At 33.6% G+C, this 21,978-nt stretch overlaps 1 protein-coding gene and 1 long non-coding RNA gene across 4 annotated transcripts in view; one reads left to right on the top strand and one right to left on the bottom strand.

Moving 5' to 3' along the window:
• LOC114803656 (uncharacterized) overlaps positions 1–1,964 on the top strand; it is an 84,616-nt gene extending 82,652 nt beyond the window's left edge. Inside the window, exons 5-6 of one of the 2 annotated variants that reach the window (XR_008470649.1) lie at positions 53–817; positions 978–1,964. This is a non-coding gene — a long non-coding RNA (uncharacterized LOC114803656). The remainder of the gene's footprint in view (positions 1–52; positions 818–977) is intronic. The other variant, XR_008470648.1, reaches the window with a different exon arrangement.
• The window catches only part of LOC105209508 (limbic system-associated membrane protein), a 229,007-nt gene that overhangs the window by 58,911 nt on the left and 148,118 nt on the right, over positions 1–21,978 (bottom strand). The window contains exon 1 of one of the 2 annotated variants that reach the window (XM_054228215.1): positions 11,123–11,586. The exons of the other annotated variant lie outside the window; for it this stretch is intronic. The gene's annotated coding sequence lies outside the window, so the exon portion shown is untranslated. Of the gene's footprint in view, positions 1–11,122; positions 11,587–21,978 lie in introns of those variants that run through there. 2 annotated transcript variants of the gene reach the window in all.

Genomic DNA, 21,978 nt, shown 5'->3' with positions numbered 1-21,978 from the left:
TACTTTCTTCTTTATATTTCTTTTCCTCTCTTCCTTCCTCTTCATTTAAAAGCAACAAATTGGAAGCCGAAGTTAAATTTCGTAAAGATATTAAAAAACGTCTCGATATCGACTTCACTCAACAGCGAAGTCTTCTCAGCTTTCAATATATTTTTGCCCACAACTTCCAGCAGTTTTCTTATCTTTGCCGTGCAAGTATTTTCAATTAAATTACGCATAAATTTTGAATGACAATGTTTTGTAGCAGAAAGCTGCAAAGAAGCTTTAGAAGTCACGCAAGGTCCACACCAACAACAACAGCTATGCCAGAGAAAGAGTGGTATTGTCAAGTGAGTTATGTTGTAAACTTGAATTCCCAAAAATGGATGTGGACAGTAAAACAAGATTTTGTGAATAAATAACACTGCAATTTGCGCCAAAAACCGAGAAAAAAAACAAACCAAAATCAAACACGAAAAGTGCTTTAAAAAGCGAGCGAAACGACGAGGGCGAAGGGAGCAACGTGCAGATGTAACAATTGCGTCTGGTATTGGAATGAAACAAATTAAAGTGTGGCTAAAGTATTTGACAGGCAGCCACTATAACGGTAATGCAAACATGTTAACTAAATCAAGTTAACTAAAACAGAATGAAAAGGAAGATGGAAAATAAAAGCAAAAACAAAATATTACAATGAAATTCATGCAACTTGGCTGGAGCTTACTTGATGTGGGTTGGAATGAAAAAGAAATGCGATTAGGATAAAAGGATTTGCTTTGATCATCTTAAAATAATATGTGAAATTAAAAGATAGCCCTGCGAAGCCGCAGCAAATAATGTACGTGTAATGCATTATTCAATCATTTAATGAATAAATAAGTGGATTTGCCAAAAGCCGTTTCGTTGGGCTTAAGCAGTGTTGTTTTTGGTATTTTTTTGCTCCTAATACAACGTTAATAGTATATTCGTAATGTGGACATTTCTCTTACTTGAAACAGATACAAAACATTTAACCGTTCTTGACAAAAAAATATTGCTTGGAACTTGAAATAGAAACCTCTGCAGGTGAGCAAAATGAAGCCTTTTAAGAGAACTAGAGACAGTCTAGGAGTCCCGAAGAATTCAGTGTCGATTTTATAAAGATCGTAATTCTAAGAAACTGGTCTCAACCTCGGAACCACTTCAGTATAGAATTCAGACCAGATTCCATGAACAGAGAAATCTAAAGTAAACACTTCTGCAGTAGAATAAAACGAGATACCAATAACAGTGTGGGAGTCCCAAAGAATACTGTGTCAATTTCTATAAAGACCATAATTCATCTGGTATCAATCTCGGAACCACTTCAGTATAGAATTCAGATCAGATTCCGTGAATAACGGAGAAATGTAAAGTAAACACTTCTGCAGTAGAACAAAACGAGATACCAATAACAGTGTGGGAGTCCCAAAGATACCTGTGTCAATTTCTATCAAGACCATAATTCATCTGGAAAACACTTCAGTACAGAATTCAGACCAAATTCCATAACAGAGAAAGCTAAAATGCATAGATGGGTATAACCAACATTGTCCTTTATCTATACCAATGGTTCTTCGAATATTTTCACCTAGATGCCTATGGAAGTGAACGAAACACAAAGTCTCTGTGTCTGTAAAATATACAAAATCTGAAATAGAATCGAAAAATTATAATAAAGATTGTATAAAAATTGGTTTCCATGACAGGTGGGCATACATAACCGGAATGGGCCCATATTGATGTATATGCTACCAAGAACTTTCAACTCGGCAGAACTCCTCCTGGTTTTTAGTAGTTTTCTTCTCTTGTTTCAACAACAACATTTATTTGTCGTGAACAATTTAACATATAACTTTATGTTAAATGGGGATAATTGGTAAATAATTCTTAATTGAAACTTTTTGGGAACCACCGCTAAACTGTAGTTATATAGCAAATAAAGTCGTAATTTCAAGCCAAAACTGATAGAATATGACTGCAATTTATGAACTTTGGTTTAATCAGAAAATAAGTAGCAATTTTTAATAACAAAAATAGGTCCCAGTTGTATTTCCTTCATAATTAAAAGATTTGCAATTAATCTTACTGGTAAAAAAATTAAATATAAAACTCGTTAACGCTTCAAATATATCACATTCTTACTCCATTAAAAAGAAAGGAGATTTTAAATTTCCTTTTGCGCTTTTCCACATTTTATCGCCCAAGTGCCACAGTGCTTGAGAACATGGAATGAAAACTAAACTCCACTAAGCCAAATACCTGTAATGGTCGCTATGCGTCATTTTATTACCGCAATGAGATAACAGAAATACTTGAATCGCAGCTTAGAGAAATGCGCAAAACTACATTGCAAAGAAAAGAAGTGAAATGAAAAGAAAAAAAATCGAAATAAGAAAAGGAAAATGATAATAAGAAAAGAAAAAGAAAATTCTAAAAAAATTATAAACAAAATACGAAATGGAATTAAAATAAAGTACAGTGAAGTTAAGCGAGCGAATTGCGATCACACAAAGGCACCCACCACACAGCCACACCCACACAAAGGTATACACCCCTGTACGGACTTCGGATACTCAGGTGCACAATCTACCTGCAGTCTTCCTGCGTTCTTATCTTCCACGCTTTTGTTGCTCGCCTCAACTTCTCCATTCATTCACTGCGGCATTATGGTCATTCGTGTCAAATTCAACGTGCAAATGATAAAAATGCATTGGTAATAAAATAAAATATAGACGAGTGACTACGAATGCCCCTGAACGGGGGAGGGGGGTCCCGCGGCGGAGATGTGGAAAAAAGTGCAGCGAAAAATAAAATGAAAATACAAGCAGAGACAACTAATAACAGTGCGAATGAAAAAATGCGAAAAAAATAAATTTTTATTTTACCGTTATAAAATGATGATCTGTGAAAATGTCTTTTCACGCTTGTTGCACATAAAGGAGTTCCTATGAAAATTTATTTACTTTTTTAGTGCACGCTTTTTTCGCAGCGCTGCAGATAAGTAAGCAAAATATAAGTGGTGGCTAAGAAATGCAACAACAATAGTATAACAACAACAACAGAGTTGGTCAAAATGGCGCAAAATCATGGTTGGAGCTGCATGTGTAACTTGTAAGAATTGTCCAAGCGTGCAATGAGCAGGACCTAGCAGCCAAGGAAGTGCAACGCCAACGCGCTACAACAGTACACAACAACAACAACAAACAAGTGTTGTATAGCGTAGAGCAATAGTGGAAATACAGCAAAACAGCATGAATTACACTGTCAGTGGCAGCAACTTGCGTGAAGTCTCTACTATCTTCCGGCGCTGCAGGTACAAGGACTCGCGCTGTTGCTTGGTTGGCTTTGTCATTGTCTTTCCTGAGCTGGTTTGTTGTTGCTGGTTTTGTTGTTTTTGCTTCTTATAGTTGCTTTTGTTGTTTCCACTGTTGTTTTTGTTGTGGTTCAAATTGTTGTTGTTACATTTGTTGTTGTAAATATTATTTTTATTATTGTTGTTTTTTTGCTATTTATGTTTGTTGTTGTTACTACATCATTGTTGCTGACGTTGGCGTTTCACCTTTTATTGTTGCAACAACAACAACACGCCCACACAAGTGTCATTCTATAACTTGTTTATTTCGCTGTTAAAATTTAAAAGTTAAGTGCAACGGCAGAAATACATACATATACATATACTTACATATACACTCTTATATACATACTATATACTACATAGCTAGTGTGAGTGTGCGTTTATAAAAATTGTCTTTCTGCTGGTCACACCCAAAACGGATGCACCCCGTTGCACTCATTTGCTGCTTCGCTGCATGTGAAAATGCACAAAAGTTCGGTCAGCAATTGCGCTGCGTCCGTCCGTAAGTCCGCCTGTTCGTGGTGAACTCTCCACAGGGAAAACTTTTAGCAAACGCATTGTTATTGCCTTGCCGCTGGGCAGTTACGCCAACAACAACGCCAGCAGTACAGTTGTAGTGTTGCGCTGTTGTTGTGTTGTTATTTCTATTGTTGTCGCTCTGGTGGTGGTGAAGGCGTGGAAATTGCTGTTATAAGTTGTATTGCTGCAACTGACAATCTTGGCTAATAAGCTATGCCAGTTGGCCATTTACTCGTGAAATCAAAATGTTAGCAGGCGAGAGGAAGAAGTAGCAGCAGCGGCCGCAGAAGAAGTAGTAATAGAAGTAGAAGATGTGGAAGAATCATTATAAACCGTAATCATAAAGTCGTTGGTGAAAAAGTTTACTGCGGATGTAGAATTTGCCATCAAATGCAGTTGGAAGCGATAAAAATGTGAAATAATGGCCAATTGTGCGCTTTAGTGGGACTTGCGTTCGAGTGATTGCGGCAAATCGGAAATCGATAAGCGCGCTATCTGCGAGCTCATTGTGTGCTTAGCATTGCAATGGGTGTTTATGAAGAGGCAGGCGGTTGGTAATTATAATAAGTAAAGTCAACTGCAGCTTTCTTAAGAGGAAAAGTCAAGAGTTTTGCGACTGAGCACAGGAAAATTAAAGATAACAATGATTTTCAATTCCCTTTAAAATACTACTCACTTGTAATATAGAGGATCGGGTTGGTAGCATAGAACTTGACGAATAAAATCTAGGGTCTAACTATAGAAGACCGTCCGTCCCTTAGAATAACGCAAAATAAAAGAAATCAAGGAGACTCCATTACTAAACTGGTTATTTAAGTTACCGTTCTCTTACCGAGCAGATGATCCAAAATGAATGGCATTTCTACTTCAAGAGTGTCTCGAGTCTGAAGAGAGTCCGTAGATATGTATGTATATGATTGGCGTAGGAACCGTTTAACCGGTAATAGCCGAATCGATGATAGCGTGCCACTCCTCTCTTTCCCTCGCAGTTCGACGCCAGTTGGAGATCCCAAGTGTAACCAGGTCGCTCTCCACCTGGTCCCTCCAAAGGAGTGGAGGCCTTCCACGTCCTCGACTTCCTCCGGCGGGTACTGCATCGAACACTTTCAGAGTTGGAGTGTTTTCGTCCATTCGAACAACATGACCTTGCCAGCGTAGCCGCTGTCTTTTCATTCGCTGAACTATGTCAATGTCGTCGTATAACTCGTACAGCTCATCGTAGATATGGAGGGAATTAAATTAACTGATTCATTTAAATAAGCCTGCCTGAGCTCCAAAATCTTGGAAGCAATAACCGAATCCGAATATGCAACCGCTTGTTGAAACTAACTAAAGATGCTCAGAGCTTTAATGATCTTCCGCAAAAAAAAAAACACTCAACTACTGAAGTAATGCCGGAAAATTTCTGTTATTGACTATTTATTGGTTTATTTTCCAATTTTCTAATATTTATTCTCTATTCTCCGTGTCTTGCTAAAACAGTTCTTAGCTATTTTTCCAATTCTCAGTGCCAGCATAAACACAATCTTCACTAAATTGAAACCAAAATAAGAATCGATGCACAAAATAGATGTGGCACAATGCCCATTAATGCAATACTCGCAGCTAAAATTTGCACCTGAAGTGTAGGAAAAAAAGCTAACAGCAGCTAAATAACCAAACAAGCAGCGAGCAACTAAGTGCAAGGCAAAGCAATTTGGTTAAAATGTGCATAAAACGTACTCAGTTGGGTGGTGGTGTGGAGAACCCCAGCAGGAAAGTCGAAGATGGTGAACTACTGGTGAATATTTATTTTACTAAAATAAAAAGTTTTGGAGTTAGGTGTAAGGTTGGTTCGTACTTTGCGTTGCTACAAAGAAGGGAGCATTTGGTTTTCTCCGAGAAATGTTCCTTCGATTTTATAAAATTACCCCGAAGATGAACTAGCAATTGAGATGAAATATTGTATACAACAGACTCCGACTCATGGAACATGGAATAGATGACAGAATGAACAGGGCTTCAGAGGCGTATAGGTCTTGCATCATCAAACCAGTGACACTTGTTTAGCTGATTTTCTAGTCAATTGACTCCTCACGAATAATTTTTACCCCTCTAATTATAAGTTTTTTTATCTTTAGTCCAACTGTTTTTCCCTGCTGATCTGCATAGAACATTCTTATACATTATAATGATTAGTTGGACATTCAATCCGTTAACTATTCGGGTAAACCGTATACTCAATCACATGGAACACTAAATTTGCATATTCAGATATCTGGATATAATGTATGAATATTCGGGAAACAGAAATTAACGATTCGAAAACTAACTAATATTTTAAAAATCTTCAAAACGAATTGTCATAAATCCGGATATTCGTATAGTTGCACTAACGAATAGTAAGCGGAAATCTGGATCCGTATCTACCGGTATCGTGGATACGGCATTGGCCGAATATCCGGATACCATTAAGAGTTAATGGATTCCAACGAACAATCATAATGGATATCCGGATTATCGAAACGGACAATCTCATCGCTAACAGTGAGAGTTTCCTCAACCATTTTGGAGCAGCGTCCTTTCATGGAACACACTCCAATAGAAGGAAAAGTAAGTTTCTTTAAACCACTTGATCTCTTGATCTTTCAATATTCCTGCCGTCTACTTTTAATGGAATGCTCACACGTTGATATCCAATTTACGTATGTATATGTGTTCGTACTCATGTTTGTCATCAAATCCAAAATGTGTAGTTGTTGTTGCAACTGTTGATGTGCAACAAAATGGTGCATGGAGATTTGCTTTGCAAATAATGATATGCAAATGATATGTGCATAAGAATGCGTCGGTGTGAAAATACAACAGCCAAAAAAGGAAGTGAGTGCACAGAAAAGCACACACACATACACACTCGCGAGTGCCACACTTGGCAGCTCTGCACAAATTCACACCAAAAGGATGAGCTTGATGGCAGAAGAGCCACAGAGAAATTGAGAAAAAAGACAGCAGCAAATAAAAGCATATGTAGAAATAAGTGCACTTGTTGTTGTTGTTAAAATGCATATGCAAGCGCTCACACACACACACACATAGTCATGAGCACCTGAGTGTAGTGCAACGCTTCAAGTAGCGACGATGAGGAAAAGTGGCGAAGCAAAGAAGGAACGCGGAGCAAAAGTGTAAGCGCAAGTGCACTTGGTATATTTCGGTATTTTGGCAAATCCATTGAGGGTTACAGATGAATAGATTGTCTATCGACAGGCGGCAGCAACACTGACAGGCGACATAAGCCAAATACATGTCAATGGCAGTCGCAGTCGCAGTCGCAATCGTGGTGGCACAACGCAATCTCTATAAGCTGCCAAGCGACCCAACGACCGATATTGAAATGAGCAAAATCAGCATGCCAGCGCTGAGAGCAAAACGAAATGCAAGCGTTAACAGGCTTTGGCGTATACGAACGCGAGGTGGCGCAGTGTGGTGGGGGGTATCTGCCGTCAAGGTGCCGATTGGCAGGAAATTGCTGATAGCAAGAGCTGATTCTCCAAAGTGTTATAGCATGTGCATACAGAGATACTTTGGAGCATCTACCTGCTGTGCATATAAAGCATTATTTGCATATGAACATATTTGAGAATCAAATCTATTGCAGCAAGCAACCGGATATTTGCACGTAAAGAAATATCTATTTGCATTTTCGGTGTGAAAACTAAAAACTATTTGTATACAGAGTTGCACAACGATGCACAGTGAGACTTGTGCAAAACAAACGAGCGTACAGAATTTCTTAGTTCCACATTTTTTTTGTTTAGTAGGGTGGCACTTAGAGGGGGGAATAATTTTAATAATAAATTACTCAACTTTAATTGAATATTTCACAGTCGAAGGCAACATACTTGTATGCAGGTACTAAGTAGAAATGGATCTGGTTGACTACTGAACTTGTGAAACACTTAGACTTTCAACTTTCTAATAGTATCGATCTTTGGTTGTAGAAAGAAAGAATTTGTGAGACTTAATAGTTCATTTGGAACTTTAACCACCATGAAATACTACCTAACCTCGACTAATTTATGACAAAAAGCTAAGTAAAAAGTTACAATAGGTATGAAGAAAATCCTATTTTTCAACAAAACTCGGTATAAGCTTTTCGGTATTGTACTCAGAAGAACCGATTAGAGCTATTTTCTAACATTTCAATACCATTTTTTATCACAATTTGTCTTTTGATTCCAAAGTGGCCTTAATCTCGACAAATACCACTTTACTGTGTATAATTTTTTCAACAAATATTCTCTTGAGTTCTGAGAAAGTCGTGAAGAGCCAGAACTGGAAAATGCGGAAGCCGTGGAAGCACTATTCACAGCCTAGAAATTTTATTATCGTCTTCCTTGATTTGTAAGACGGTGCTTCCGAAACTGCGAGCTCACGCGGCGTCCACTTTACATAGGGATTTCGTAAACCTAAATGTTCATGAATGATATTTTCCGCCTACATCTTTGATATCTTTAGAGTTTCGGTTATCTCTGTTAACATGATTTTACGATCTTCCTCAGCCATGTTTTGGAATTTTTGAGGTTTTCGGAGGTGTTATTCTCTTTGGTTACCCAGTGCGTCCATCGTCTCGGGAGCTCATTTGACTTGATAGGAATTAGAAAGTCATTATACACACTTGCTTCGTATGGCTCAGAGCCCGAAGCCACTTATTGGTACTAGGAGGAACCTTTTATCAAAAAATAATGTTCCATTAAGTCACGAAAATCTTTTCCATTCATTTTTTCGAGTTCGTCACTCAAACTAAGAAATCTAACGGCAGTTTTGAAACTTATACAGTGGGTCTTTTGAAAGTTAGGTCTTCTATATGTGGTAGATATAGGAATTCAAAAGTGGACCTCACTCAAAGAAATCATACTGGCCTATCCTCCTAGATGTGAACTTTCAAAGTCCACCCTAATGAGCATAGGTACATGTTGCCACCACACCCACATCTATCCATGTAGTTCCTCAAACTTTCCCTGCCACACCAGCCAAGATGAATGTGGCGCAAAGCAAATAAATGGTTTTACGATTGTGGAACTTTCGTCAGTTCAGCCAACTGCAGCTGTGCTCCAAAAGTAGATTTTGATAAATGTACTAATATACTCCGTATAGGATGCTGGTGGTGCGATACGACATTGGCAGCTGCAGGATAGTTGCCTGCCTTGCTTCAGCGCATAGCTAACTGTATACACTGACTTACTGTCGCACGGCGGTTGGGCGCTGGCGCTATGGCCTTGGATTGTGTTAAACACAAAACTCCATACGAAATTGTGAATTGTTAAATTGTAGAGTATGCAAAGCGTAGAACAGATTTGATGAGTGCTGTGTAGATTTTGATGAAAGAGCGTTTGCTTTTCGTCCCCCTCCCCGCCACTACAAAAGATAACAGCAGCGATTGTACTTTCAAATATAAACAAACTCTAGTGAAGTGTTCTCTGTATGGGTGTGTGTAGTTGTAGTTGTAGTTGAGTTGTGGCAGCAGGCAGTGCATATGTTATGCTCTCATCTGCGTAGATTTAAGGAAAACAAAGGCAAATATGCTTGGTACAGATTTCTTTATATTTTCTTAATTTTTTGTTAGATTTTTTGCTGATCTAGTGTGGCTACCATTAGTTAAAACAATATGAAAACTTGCAACTGAGAGCTATGAGTTTGCATATTATTTTTTAAACTTTTTAGAAAGTAATAGACACCAAACTTCGTTCGTTTTTTTGTAATTTTAAGCTACTCTTAAAACTAGTGTTAGTTTATCGTCTGTTACAGTTATCAAATTTGTGATTTTACACAAATTTTTATATGAAGGAAATATATTTTTTTACTTTTGTGAATTAAATAAAAAAATTTACTCTACTGAAACGAACATTGTATGGCAACACTGGCAACGGCAACGCATTCATGAACAATCTGAAACTTGTTATACATTTCAACAGCTAGCTGGAAGTACTCCAACACGTTTCTACTGCCTTGCGGACATAAATATACACAACGACGAGATTATTGAATGAATAATTGAAGCGCAAGCAAAGGAAGCGTTGTACTGCAACAGAGGCGATGTACCGGAAACAACATGAATATTTCAAATTTTCAACGGATTACAAGACGTAAAGTGAATAGCCGCAGTTATGTGTGGCAAGACACGCAGCAGATAGTTGGGAACTATGATAGTAGGAAACTATGTAAAGTATGGTAGAGAAGCAGATGACTTGAGTTGGAAGTGAGAACTGCGTGTAAACTCGCGAAAATAGTTCACAAATATTTCTTGATACAAACATACGTATGTACACAAATACAGTTATTTCGAAATAAATTGTAGCAAATATACAAATTAAAGCCATAGAGCAGTAAAAATATGATTAATTTACTAAACAGAAATAAAAACTTCATTAAATAAAAAACTAAACATTTAAAACCTGCTCAGTATAACTTCTCAATATCCACTACTAACTACTTGTGTTGCATCTTCAGCCAAACCACTACTGCTGCGTTGTAATGTACAAAAACATTGTATACCACCACCAACATGCGCCATCCTCCAATTTATTTGCAACTTTTGTTTATTGAACGGATATGAGAAAATGCTCGAAGCGAAAGTGATGGATGCAACCAGATGTGGCATGGTTAATGGCGTGCTGCATGCACCTTCTCCACATTTACATAGCATATATGTATATGAGCGCGTGTATGGGTGTGAATTAATACCAGCGGCGGCACGTAGCGTGTGCAGCTAAGTGAAAGTGCGAAAGTGCTAAAAGTGGCGACGAAAACAGCAGCAGGTGTTGCGCAAAAAACGCGTAAACAACTGCAGGAAATTATGTATTTAGCTACTATGCATAGTTGCTATTGTTGTAAATTGAATTTTGCGCAAAGTTTGCACATTTCAATATGAGGTGAGGTTTGAGGCAATAAGTTGCACCAGTAAACTGGGAAGAGATATATAAAACAAATAGTTTTTGAGGAATTTTACTTGAATTGTTCTGTAAAAAGTTATTTTAATATAATAATATTAGTTTTCAATCACATATTTTTTATTACACAAGCTATTATTATTAAATTATTCACTTTTGGATCCACTTTTAATTATTATTTTTTAATTATAAATAATAATTTAATTAATTAATTAATTATAAATAATAATTAAATGATAAATAATATTTAAAAATAAAGATATAATTCAAATTACAAAAATATCATTTATCAACAAAAATCAATTTAGTTTCACAAAAATACCTGAGCTTCCAAATGTTTCACTCAAATGTAAAAGCAAACTGTTATGAAGCCAACTGAGAAGCGAAGCAGCGCTGTCGTCAATGCGGTTCAGCGTCGAGAGATCCAATCGTGTATGGTTTTAGAGCATTAATTAAAACTTTTCAGACCAGCTCACCTTCCCCCAAGATTTTGTTGAAATTCTTACAAGGAAACTGTAACTATTTCAATTTCGATCAAATTTTGTTTGCTTTTGTAGTCAAAAGCGGCGTCACAAACTTTTCTCTGCCTGCGCAGAGTACTCACTTTCGCTTTGCAAACCTTTTGGAGTGTTTATTTTGATATAAAAGGGTTTTAATATTATATATTCAATAAGCGTACACTCTGCACACAATAATTGCCTTGAAACACTTGGCTTCTTTTGATTTTTAATGTAAAAACACAATTTTTCACGAATTTTGGCGTAAGACACCAGAGACTGCGGCACAATAATTGATATGTGAAAGAAAAGAGCAAAAGAAAAATGAGTTTCACTCCCCTACGATAGGTGGCACTATATCACTTTCCAGGAATATTGTGAAAATAAAGTGATGCCAGATGGTTGCAAACGACAGATTATAAGTTGATCATGCGATAAAAAAAAATAATCTTATTTAACTAAATAGAGTTCAAGCAAATATGTATCTATAATGGCCTCCTTCGTTATTTATATTCTCTTGATTCATTTTATAGATTAACAAAACTTTTATTATAATTTAGTTAAAAAAAATTGTAATTAAAAATAAAATTATAAAAATATTTTTGTTCAATATGAAATTTTTTGGAAATAAATTTTCGATATACGCTCTAAATATTTGCGCGTTTATTATTAAATTATAATAATATCGTATACACTGAAATATTTTAGATTTTTTTTGCAATTTATTGACCCAAAATGGCGTGTTGGTTATGCTAAATTTGCTTTGTGCAATAATATAATAGTGGTACTCATTTAACGTCGCAAATGTTTGGCAATATCGTAAAACAGCTGTTCATTTTTACATGCATTTTATTATAACACAATCTTGCAAATATGCGAGACTATTTTCACAATCAGCTGTTATTGCCACATTACTGCCAAAGAGCGCTCATTTAACTTGTATTGCTATATTGCCAATTTGCCATTTTTATATAATTGCGACGTTAAATGAGTACCACTAATGAGAATCGCCTTACAAAACTGTATTTTTTAAATTTCTTTAATTGATTTTAATTGAAATTAGTTAATTTTGTGCAAGTTGGCAACTCTGTTTACCACTATACTCCTGAAAATTATTTTTCAAAATTTTTGTAATAAAACTCAAATTAGTTATCCTCATTATATTATTAATTTTATTTTATAGTATTTTCTTAAGTAGTCCTATCATAATCATAGCAACAGTTTTTCATAAATTAATAACATTTTTCAAATATCCTTAAACTTTATTTATTTATATAGCAATCTATTACTATTACTATCTATTCCATATCATATACATAAACCTCACGTACTGGCAACTCTGTTGCTACAGCTGTTTCTTCCAGTTTCCGCCGCCATTTCAAACGCCGTGCAAACGTTTCCGATTCGCGTCTGAGAAATTCGTGAAAAAGTAGTGCAAATAATTGGAATAAAAAGTTGAATTTAATTTAAAATTGTTGCTAAAGGCTTCAAGTTGAAAATAAGTAGCAAATTTGCACAATTAATGTGTTAAACTAAAGAATATTCATAAGTTGCAGTATGAAGCCAGCTCGTGTTCTCGCGTAGTTAAGTCAAGCGTTCGTGTTTCGGTTTCGGTTTTTAAGCTAACGTGTTATTAGAACATTATGTGATTACAGATATATTATTGGAACTTTCAGGAGAGCACTGCAACAACATTCAATATCACTAAGGTAAATCATAATTATATTATAAAATATACATACATATATAAATATAACTATATACGGTAGTACCTATCATACATACGTACAGCAAAAAGTTTAGTGGGATAGGGGTACTCAGCCTTTCTAGCTTTGTGAGAGTTGCTTTCTCACCTGTTATATTTTGTTACTGCGTGAGAGAGGAGCAGCAAGTGTCATAATTATAGTAAAGCAATCTGTTATATAATTTTGGCATAATTACAATATTTACAGCATATTTTTACGCGATCATTGATGTGATACTTCGCTTTAGGTATATTGTAGTAGAAGGAACAAAAGTGGAAGAATTATGAGAGAAAGATGATTGTTAATTATTTATTATATTTATTTAATTATATAACAATCTATTACTATTCCATCTCTTACATATCATCCACACGTACTGGCAACTCCCTTTCTCCAGCTGTTTCTTCCAGTTTCCGCCGCCTTTTCAAACGCCGTGCAAACGTTTCCGATTCGCGTCTGAGAACTTAGTGAAAAAGTAGTGCAAATAATTGTAATAAAATGTTGAATTTAATTTAAAATTGTTGCTAAAGGCTTCAAATTGAAAATAAGTAGCAAATTTGCTCAATGAAGCAAGCTCGTGTTCTCGCGTAGTTAAGTCAAGCGTTCGTGTTTCGGTTTCGGTTTTTTAAGCAAATGTGTTATTAGAACATTACGTGATTACAGCTATATTATTGGAACTTTCAGGAAAGCACTGCAACAACAAACAACATTCCGAAGGTAAATCATAATTTAATATATAATATTATAAATTATGTCAATGTAAATATACGGTAATACCTATGAATGTACATACGGCAAAAAGTAGAGTGGGAGAGAGAGTACTCTGCCTTTCTAGCTCTCTGTGAGAGATGCTTGCTCACCTGTCATATTTTGTTGCTGCATGAGAGAGGAGCAGCAAGTGTTATAATTATAGTAAAACAATCTGTTATATAATTCTTGCATAATTACAATCATTGCAGCATGCTTTTAGGCGATCATTGGTGTGATTCTTTGCTTTAGGTATATTGTAGTAGAAGGAACAAAAGTGGAAGAGTGGAGTCACACATCATCAAAGAACATATAATAATTATTAATAATTTATTTATTTATAATTTATTTATTTATAATTATTAATAATTATTATACGTTCTTTGACATCATTTGAGTCTTTCATTTATATTAGAATGTTCTCTGATCGTAACCTTTGCAATACACATACAACAGTTTTAGAGCTCATGTTATTTGGTTGCTTCCATATATGTACATATTATATGAGAGAAAACTGATTGTAGAATATTTGTTATATTTATTTATAATATTTGTTATTAATTATATTTTAAATGAAATAGTAAGTTTAAGCTTTTTGACAAATATAGTCTAATTTGAAATAACCAGTTTCTTCTTCGCTGTTTAATGTTCTATAAAATTTTATTTTAAAGAATATTTTTTGGTATTTAAAAAAACTTGTATTCAATGATTTATCATTAAAAAGGAAATAAAACAATATAATATTTTTTAAAGGTTGTAAAAATCAAGTGTTGCGTGCCAAAGCACTTATATAAATTTAAAAATATTTAATTTTTAATACATTTTTTATATATTATTTTTTCATAAATAATTTTTTATTAAAAAAATATATATATGTATATATGCGAAATTGCACAATAACTCACCACAAAGTGTGGCAAGTTTCAAAAAAGTTGTATTTGAATTACATTTCAGCACATAAATTACAAGAGTCTACTTCAAGTAACTCATATTGCACTTGAATATAATTTAATGCGCAGCGAAGTAAACATATATTTCTACAACAACACGAAAGTAATATATGTATATATGTATATGTATATGCACACTAACACTTAGAATGAGTTATTTTTAATTTATTTGAAAAGCACTCGACGCAATCATCAAGTCTCACTTTAAGTGCCACGGCCATGTGACCAAGTGTCTGTGTGTGAGCTTGTATGTGAGATATCTTCACAGACAAATGGCAAATTTTCACTTCGACTTAATGGGCAGGAGAGTTGTAACATTAAATTGACGGCGTTTTGTAATAAAATTGCAAGAAAAGAAAACGAGTGAAGTGTGTGAAGGGCTAAACACTTTTGCAGCCGCCAACGAAATACAATGCAGACAGAGAGCTATAAATTTATAAAATACCTACACTGACGCATATAGAGAGACACATACTATATAAAAATATAATTTAATTTTTTTTCAGATTTTTAGCTGTGGTTATTACAGCCGCATGTGGGCTAAGGTGAGGTTAACTACATATATGCATACATACATACATATATGTATATGTATGAGTGTGTTTAATATATTGTTTACATTTCGTGTTGAGCACATAAATTATTTAATAAACTGCGCAAAGTATTGCAGCAAACAGTGAAATAAAAAAGATTTTTTCGCTGTTTCACATAATCACATAAAATACGTAGGAGCTTTGCTATAAGAGCCTTTCGCACATAACCTCAATTCGCTATTATAAGCGTTGGTTTTAAAACCTTCCAGAGTATAACTTTTTAGTAAAAAATACATTTTACCGAAAATATTTTTATTAAGTTCTCAAATTGTTTAATTTTCCAGCAGAAACTTGCAATTTAACAATTTTAGTTTGAGGTTAGGTTAATTTTGGCTTTTGAAATTTGTAAATTTTCCGCAGTTTTCAACCTCCTCGCGCTTAGTAAATAAATGAAATCGACGTTTTTTGGTATTTTAAAAATCATTTACTAATATTTATTCATACAAATTCATAAAATTCAAATAACTCGAAAAAATTTGCATTTCACTGATAACTAAAATCGGGAGAGCAAAAACAAAAAAAAAAATAAATAAATAAATAAAAGAAGAATAACAGTATATGCGCACAGCATAACTTTAAGTTCATTTTACAGTCTAATTTCTCTCTACACACACATACATAGTTTGCTCTGCAGCATTGTGTCTGTGCTTGACATGAACGTGTATATAAATTATTAAATTTTATGCATTTTATTATCAACGAGTAGCAAGTAAATGTCAAAATAACTGTGCGTGTAGATTTTGAGGGTGAATTTGCATGAGTTACAAGGCAAAAAATGCAGAGAGAGCTATTATACTGTATTTACATGCAGTTTTACACCGAAAAATGTGTACAAACATATTTATGGCAAACTATAAATAAAACATGTAAGGTTGAACTAGATGCGGGCGGAAGCGCAACAAAGGTTGATTTTAGAACTATGAAAAAAAAAAAATTTTGGAAATTTTTTTTTCATTTTGAGGTTATATTCGCAAATTTGAATTGAAATTTTTATTACAAAAACTTTAAAAACCTTTTTCATTTATATAATTCTGATTAAGTGAGTATTCGTAGTTTTTTAATGCAATACTCGTTACAATCCCTCCATCACAAGACTGAGTACAAAGTCGAAATGCTTTTATGCAACGCATCGTACTTGACTATAATTCCATATAAACTTTTGTGTTGTCTTTAAAGACAAAGTGAGTGCACAAAGTGTTTACATTGAGATATTTTATGCATTTCATACAAAACAAAATATTTTTATGCATGTGCTTAACGACTTCTGTTTGTAATTTATGTGCGAAAAACTTTAACAAAAGCTTGAGAATTTAGTATAGGGTTTGCTTTGCATTTTTCTAACCAGCCATAAATACGAATTTACACATGAATATGGATATGTGCCAAGTAAAGAAGTTATTTTAAATTTTTTTTAATACTTTACAATTTCTATATAGCATTTCTGTACAAATACTTGTTAAAAAACTTAAACTCTCAAATATCTGTTATTATAATACTTTATTAAAAAGAGGGGGAAAAAATGATATTTTTGACATCTCTGAATTTTTTGCAGAAAAAAATAAAATAACTTTTAGTGTCCTGCCTGTGTAAAATAATATATAAATCAGAGTGATCTAGAAATCCTTATAAAATTCTCCTTGGTTTGTTGCTTAAGCTTTATATATATGTACAATCAATCTAACATGAAACCTTCTCTAATCTTAAATTTTTTGTATGCAGTTGAACTTTTTTCACTCGAATCACCATAATCCACAAAAAAAATTCCGAGTTAGAGAGACTTTTAAGTTACGGAAGGAAATTTGTGTAGAATTTGACTTCTATTGCCAATTCAAGAGCTCTAATTATGGAGAACTTCGAGTTATAGCAGTTTGAGTTATGGAAGTTTAACTGTATGTTAATTGTGGAGCAAAAAAAACTTTATTTGATGGCTTAAGGATCGTGTTTGGCCGCTTTTATAACATAACCTATAAATTAAATTTTGCTGGATAGTTGTCTAATGTGTAGTATCTATTTTTGTGTAGCTTCAGAGAGATAAGTCATAATTATATTCCCCAGATAAATTTTTTAACCATCTAAATTAGATATTAAGCATTTTTTCGTATATTTTCTGCTGAGAATAATTTTGTTGGTTAGTGATTTCTGAATCCAATCCTCATTGAGTCTTTTGAGTCCATGCAATTTATTTTAATTTTATTTTTATGTATTTTAAATTCATACCAATATTGGAATTTAGTTAAATAAAAATTTAAAATTGGTGGCAATGCTCTTAAAAAAAAATTCCGACAGGTAACTGTCAGAAATCATAATCTTATTTTATATTAATTTCATTAATTAAATTTAATAAAAAATTAAACAGCTGGCAACGCTGGTTTGTGTTTTATGAAATATGCGATTAATGAAATATTGAACTCATAAAAATTATTTTCATGCACAGCAATTATTTCTTAAATATCTCGAATTTCATACCAATATTGCAATTTATAACTAAAAAAATAAAAAATTAAATTTAGTAAATAAATGGGGCAACACTTTAAAAAACAAATTCTAAAAATTATCTTCAATCTGTTACTAAGCGCATTATATTATTTTATAAATTTTTAATTAATTTAATTTAGTAAAAAATCTAAACATCCGGCAACGCTGTTAAAAAACCACACAAATTCTTGTTAAATTTATTTATTTATACATAGTAAAATTATTTTAAAATTGGTCAACTTTTATTGATTCAAGATTGTTTAATTAATTAAAAAAAAATTAAACAGGTGGCAACGATGTTCAAAATATAATCATTATAATTCTTGTTAAATTCATTTAGTTAAACATATTGTAATAATTCAAATTTTAGTAAATTTTTAATAAATTATTTTTTTTTTAATAGCTGGCAACACTCAACGAAATATGGAAATATGCCACTGTAAGTACCAATTTTTTTTAATTTTTTTAGTACACTGAACGATTAAAAAAAGTATTTCAAACGGTTTAGTTTTCATTACTGTAGCTTGTTACACAATTTCGTTGCAGTCGTTAGTTTTTATTACAATATCTAAGTGTAGTTTCAGAATACAAAAATTTAATTTGCAACAGTAAATTCTTTGGAATAGATTATTCTCTATTATCATACTCAAAAATATTTCATTTCACATAATTTAATTGCGCATATTTTTCTCTCTGTTGCGTTCTATATTGTCTAACTAGAATTTCGTATTTAGTACTTTAGTTAACACATACACATAGGTATGTATGAGCTGTGTGTATACAAATTTACATGCCCCAAACATTGTGGGTTCACACAAGTGTTCAATGAATGACAAAATATGTGCTGCTGATGAAATTTACAAATACAAATTTATCATGAAAATATGCCTGTATGTATTGTATTGTATCAAAATCAAAATTTCATGTTTTTTCCGTATCTTAATAATATTTATTATGCAAAATATGGGAATTTCATGATTTCATACATACATACAAATATTTTTCATATTTTAATATTTAAAAATATTTTCTTTCACACTTGCCGATGTAGAGTTTTTGTGTGCTAGAAATAATAAAGTGGAAAATATTTTTATTTCAAGCGAATTTTTTGTAATTCATTTAAAGAAAAATAGTGAATTCGAGTGTACTGTGACGAAAAAATTTGTGTCTATATATAGTAAATGCCGTTGGGCTTACAAGCATATGCTGTTGTTGTTATTTTTACACACAATTTTATTCATTTGCATTTAAATGCATGAAATGCTCTGCTAACTATTTGATTGCATAATTGTTTGGCTTGCAGACATATCAAAGCTCACTAATACATCCGTAATTTATGCATTTAAATAAAAATTTATTCATACGCTAGTGGTCAGACGCCACAACAAGTAAATAAAAAAATATGAAAATTTTCTAAAAAATATTTTTTCAACCGAAAAATGTATTATTTATTTTAGTTTTACGGCCAGCTAAAGCGTAATGAATTGCTCAACAATATAACAGGGACATATCTATATATATATATATATTATATTTATTATTTATTGCAGCACAACTATATCCAACTAGTTGAAAATTTGTTTCAAAACCAATGAGCGGAAATTTTCAAAGAATAATACAAATAAATTTACAAACAGTTGAAACCTAAATTAAATTATGGCCTAGAGTGGAGTAGAGTATATATTTCTTTGTTACATTAGTTTGTATTTTGCTTAAAAACGTATTTCTGCCAATTTTTTCACTAAAATAGTAAAATGAATTCGCTAAACTAGAAAAATATCAACTCGTTTCAATTACAGCGTATCGATTTTATTGACATTTTTACTAGGAAGGGTAAATTTTTTGTAAACGGCGTAATTAGGCAATTAAAATTACTTAGAAAAAGAGTTACCAGATTGTAAAAAAATACATTTATATGAATTGAAAACAACGAATTTTTTCACAAAGCCTACTGAGGTGTAACTGCTGGACATTGAATTCGAAAAATAAATACTCTTTGTGCTTGCAGAGCATAATTATTTTAAGCTCTCATCGATTGATAATCATAAATTTACGATTATCGAGCATTTCTGGTATATATTTTGTCTCTAGTGAGTCAGCTTATGATAAAAACAGCCGTTATGAGGATATAAAACCTCCCCAATGAGCTTTGAGAATGAGCATTTCGAGAATTCTCTCGAGGTTAAGTTTTTTAAAAGCGGTTTATCTTATTGATGGGGTTTCAGTCAAGACTCCAACACTTTGTAGCTACTTCTGTTTCGCTGCCTCCTTCTTGTTTTCTTCCTTGTAAGTATATATAACTTTATAGACCGACTTATATGTAAATCCATTATTGAACCGTAGCTGTAGTGTTACAGCTTTTGTATAACTTCTCAGAAGAATTATGGTATTTAAGACCTTGACCAAGACCAAAACCTACTGCGTGGTCCTCGGCCTTCTACGATTCGGGGGCGTTTCAATGATGAGAGAAAGGCATTGCTAACCCGGTTAGGTAATGATCCTTGGTTGGGGTTTTACTAGACGATCTGTTAAAAGTCAGTTATAGTTATATTGACCGTTATTGCAATTAACTATATCAATCTTATACGGTCTTTGTTAACATTTCGTTATTATACTCTCGCAACCTTTTGCACAGAGTATTATAGTTTTGTTCACATAACGGTTGTTTGTGTCACCAAGAAATAAAAGAGTTAGATATGGGGTTATGTATATATAAATGATCAGGATGACGAGTGGAGTTGAAATCCGGATGTCTGTCCGTCCGTCCGTCTGTCCGTCCGTCCAGCTGTAACTTGAGTAAAAATTGAGATATCTTAATGATACTTGGAACACATGTTCCTTGGGACCATGAAAGGGTTGCTTTCGAAAATGAGCAAAATCGGTCCACTGCCACAAAATGGCGAAAACCAAAAACACATAAAGTGTCATAACTAAGCCATAAATAAAGTTATAACAGTAAAATTTGGAATAAAGGATCGCACTAGGAAGGAGCATATTTGGATGTATTTTTTTTTTGGCGAAGTGGGCGTGGCCCCGCCCCCAAATCGGTTATTTGTATATATCTCGTAAACCAATGAAGCTTTATAAACCAAACTTTCTGCAGTCGATTCTCTTATGTACCCCACCACACACCATGAAAATAGTTGAAATCGGATAATAACCACGCCCACCTCCCAAACAAAGGTTCGGTTGAAAAGTACTAAAAGTGGGTTAACTCACTAACGAAAAACGTCAGAAACACTAAATTTCACATAAGAATTGGCAGATGGAAGCTGCACTTAGATTTTTTTTACAAAATGGAAAATGGGCGTGGCGTCGCCCACTTATGGGTCAAAAACCATATCTCAGGAACTACTCAACCGATTTCAATGAAACTAGGTTTGTAATAGTTTCCCTACCTCCCAATAATATGTTGTGAAAATAGGCCAAATCGCTTCACAACCACACCTACTTCCTATAACCAGAACTTTGAAGACGATCTGAATTGTTTACTTTACAATATATAAACTAAGCACTAGTGAAGATATCGGTGCAGAACTTTGCACAAATACTACGTTTATAGCGTGGCAGCCCCATTCTAAAAATCGCCAAAATCGGACCATATGTTTTCAAGGCTCCATATATCGAACATGAGGACCTCGGTGCTTCTAACCTAATATTAGGGTTTCCAACTTTCAATGAACTTTCTACAATATATACGACGAATATGTGGGTCAAATTGTGTATTATATAATATTAATAAAGTTAAATAAATAAATTGCGAGAGTATAAAATGTTCGGTTACACCCGAACTTAGCCCTTCCTTACTTGTTTTTATTTTATCGTCGTCAAATCGCGGGCACAAGTCGCCTGAACAACTTTAAATGAATTTGATGAGGTAAATAATTGATAATTTCTTCAGGAGGATGAATAACTTGTCTGAGCAGTATTGCCATTTATTTTTTCTGATATCGATAACATAAATTATTGAAACTCTCCCCTCCTTTAAGATGATAGAGTGCAAATCTAGACATAATTCGATACTCTAAGAGAACTGAAAATGGTGGAGTTGAATTATGAAGTAGCGGTAAACTAATGAGCATAGCTGAAACATCTCAAGAACCTCGTCATAAAATAGAAGTGGACATAGTACTTACTAAAGAAAGACTACAAGTAAGAAAAAATGAAAGAA

The sequence above is a fragment of the Zeugodacus cucurbitae genome, chromosome 2 (assembly GCF_028554725.1).
Source record: "Zeugodacus cucurbitae isolate PBARC_wt_2022May chromosome 2, idZeuCucr1.2, whole genome shotgun sequence".
Lineage (NCBI taxonomy): Eukaryota > Metazoa > Arthropoda > Insecta > Diptera > Tephritidae > Zeugodacus > Zeugodacus cucurbitae.
This window is presented reverse-complemented; position numbering and strand designations above follow the sequence as displayed.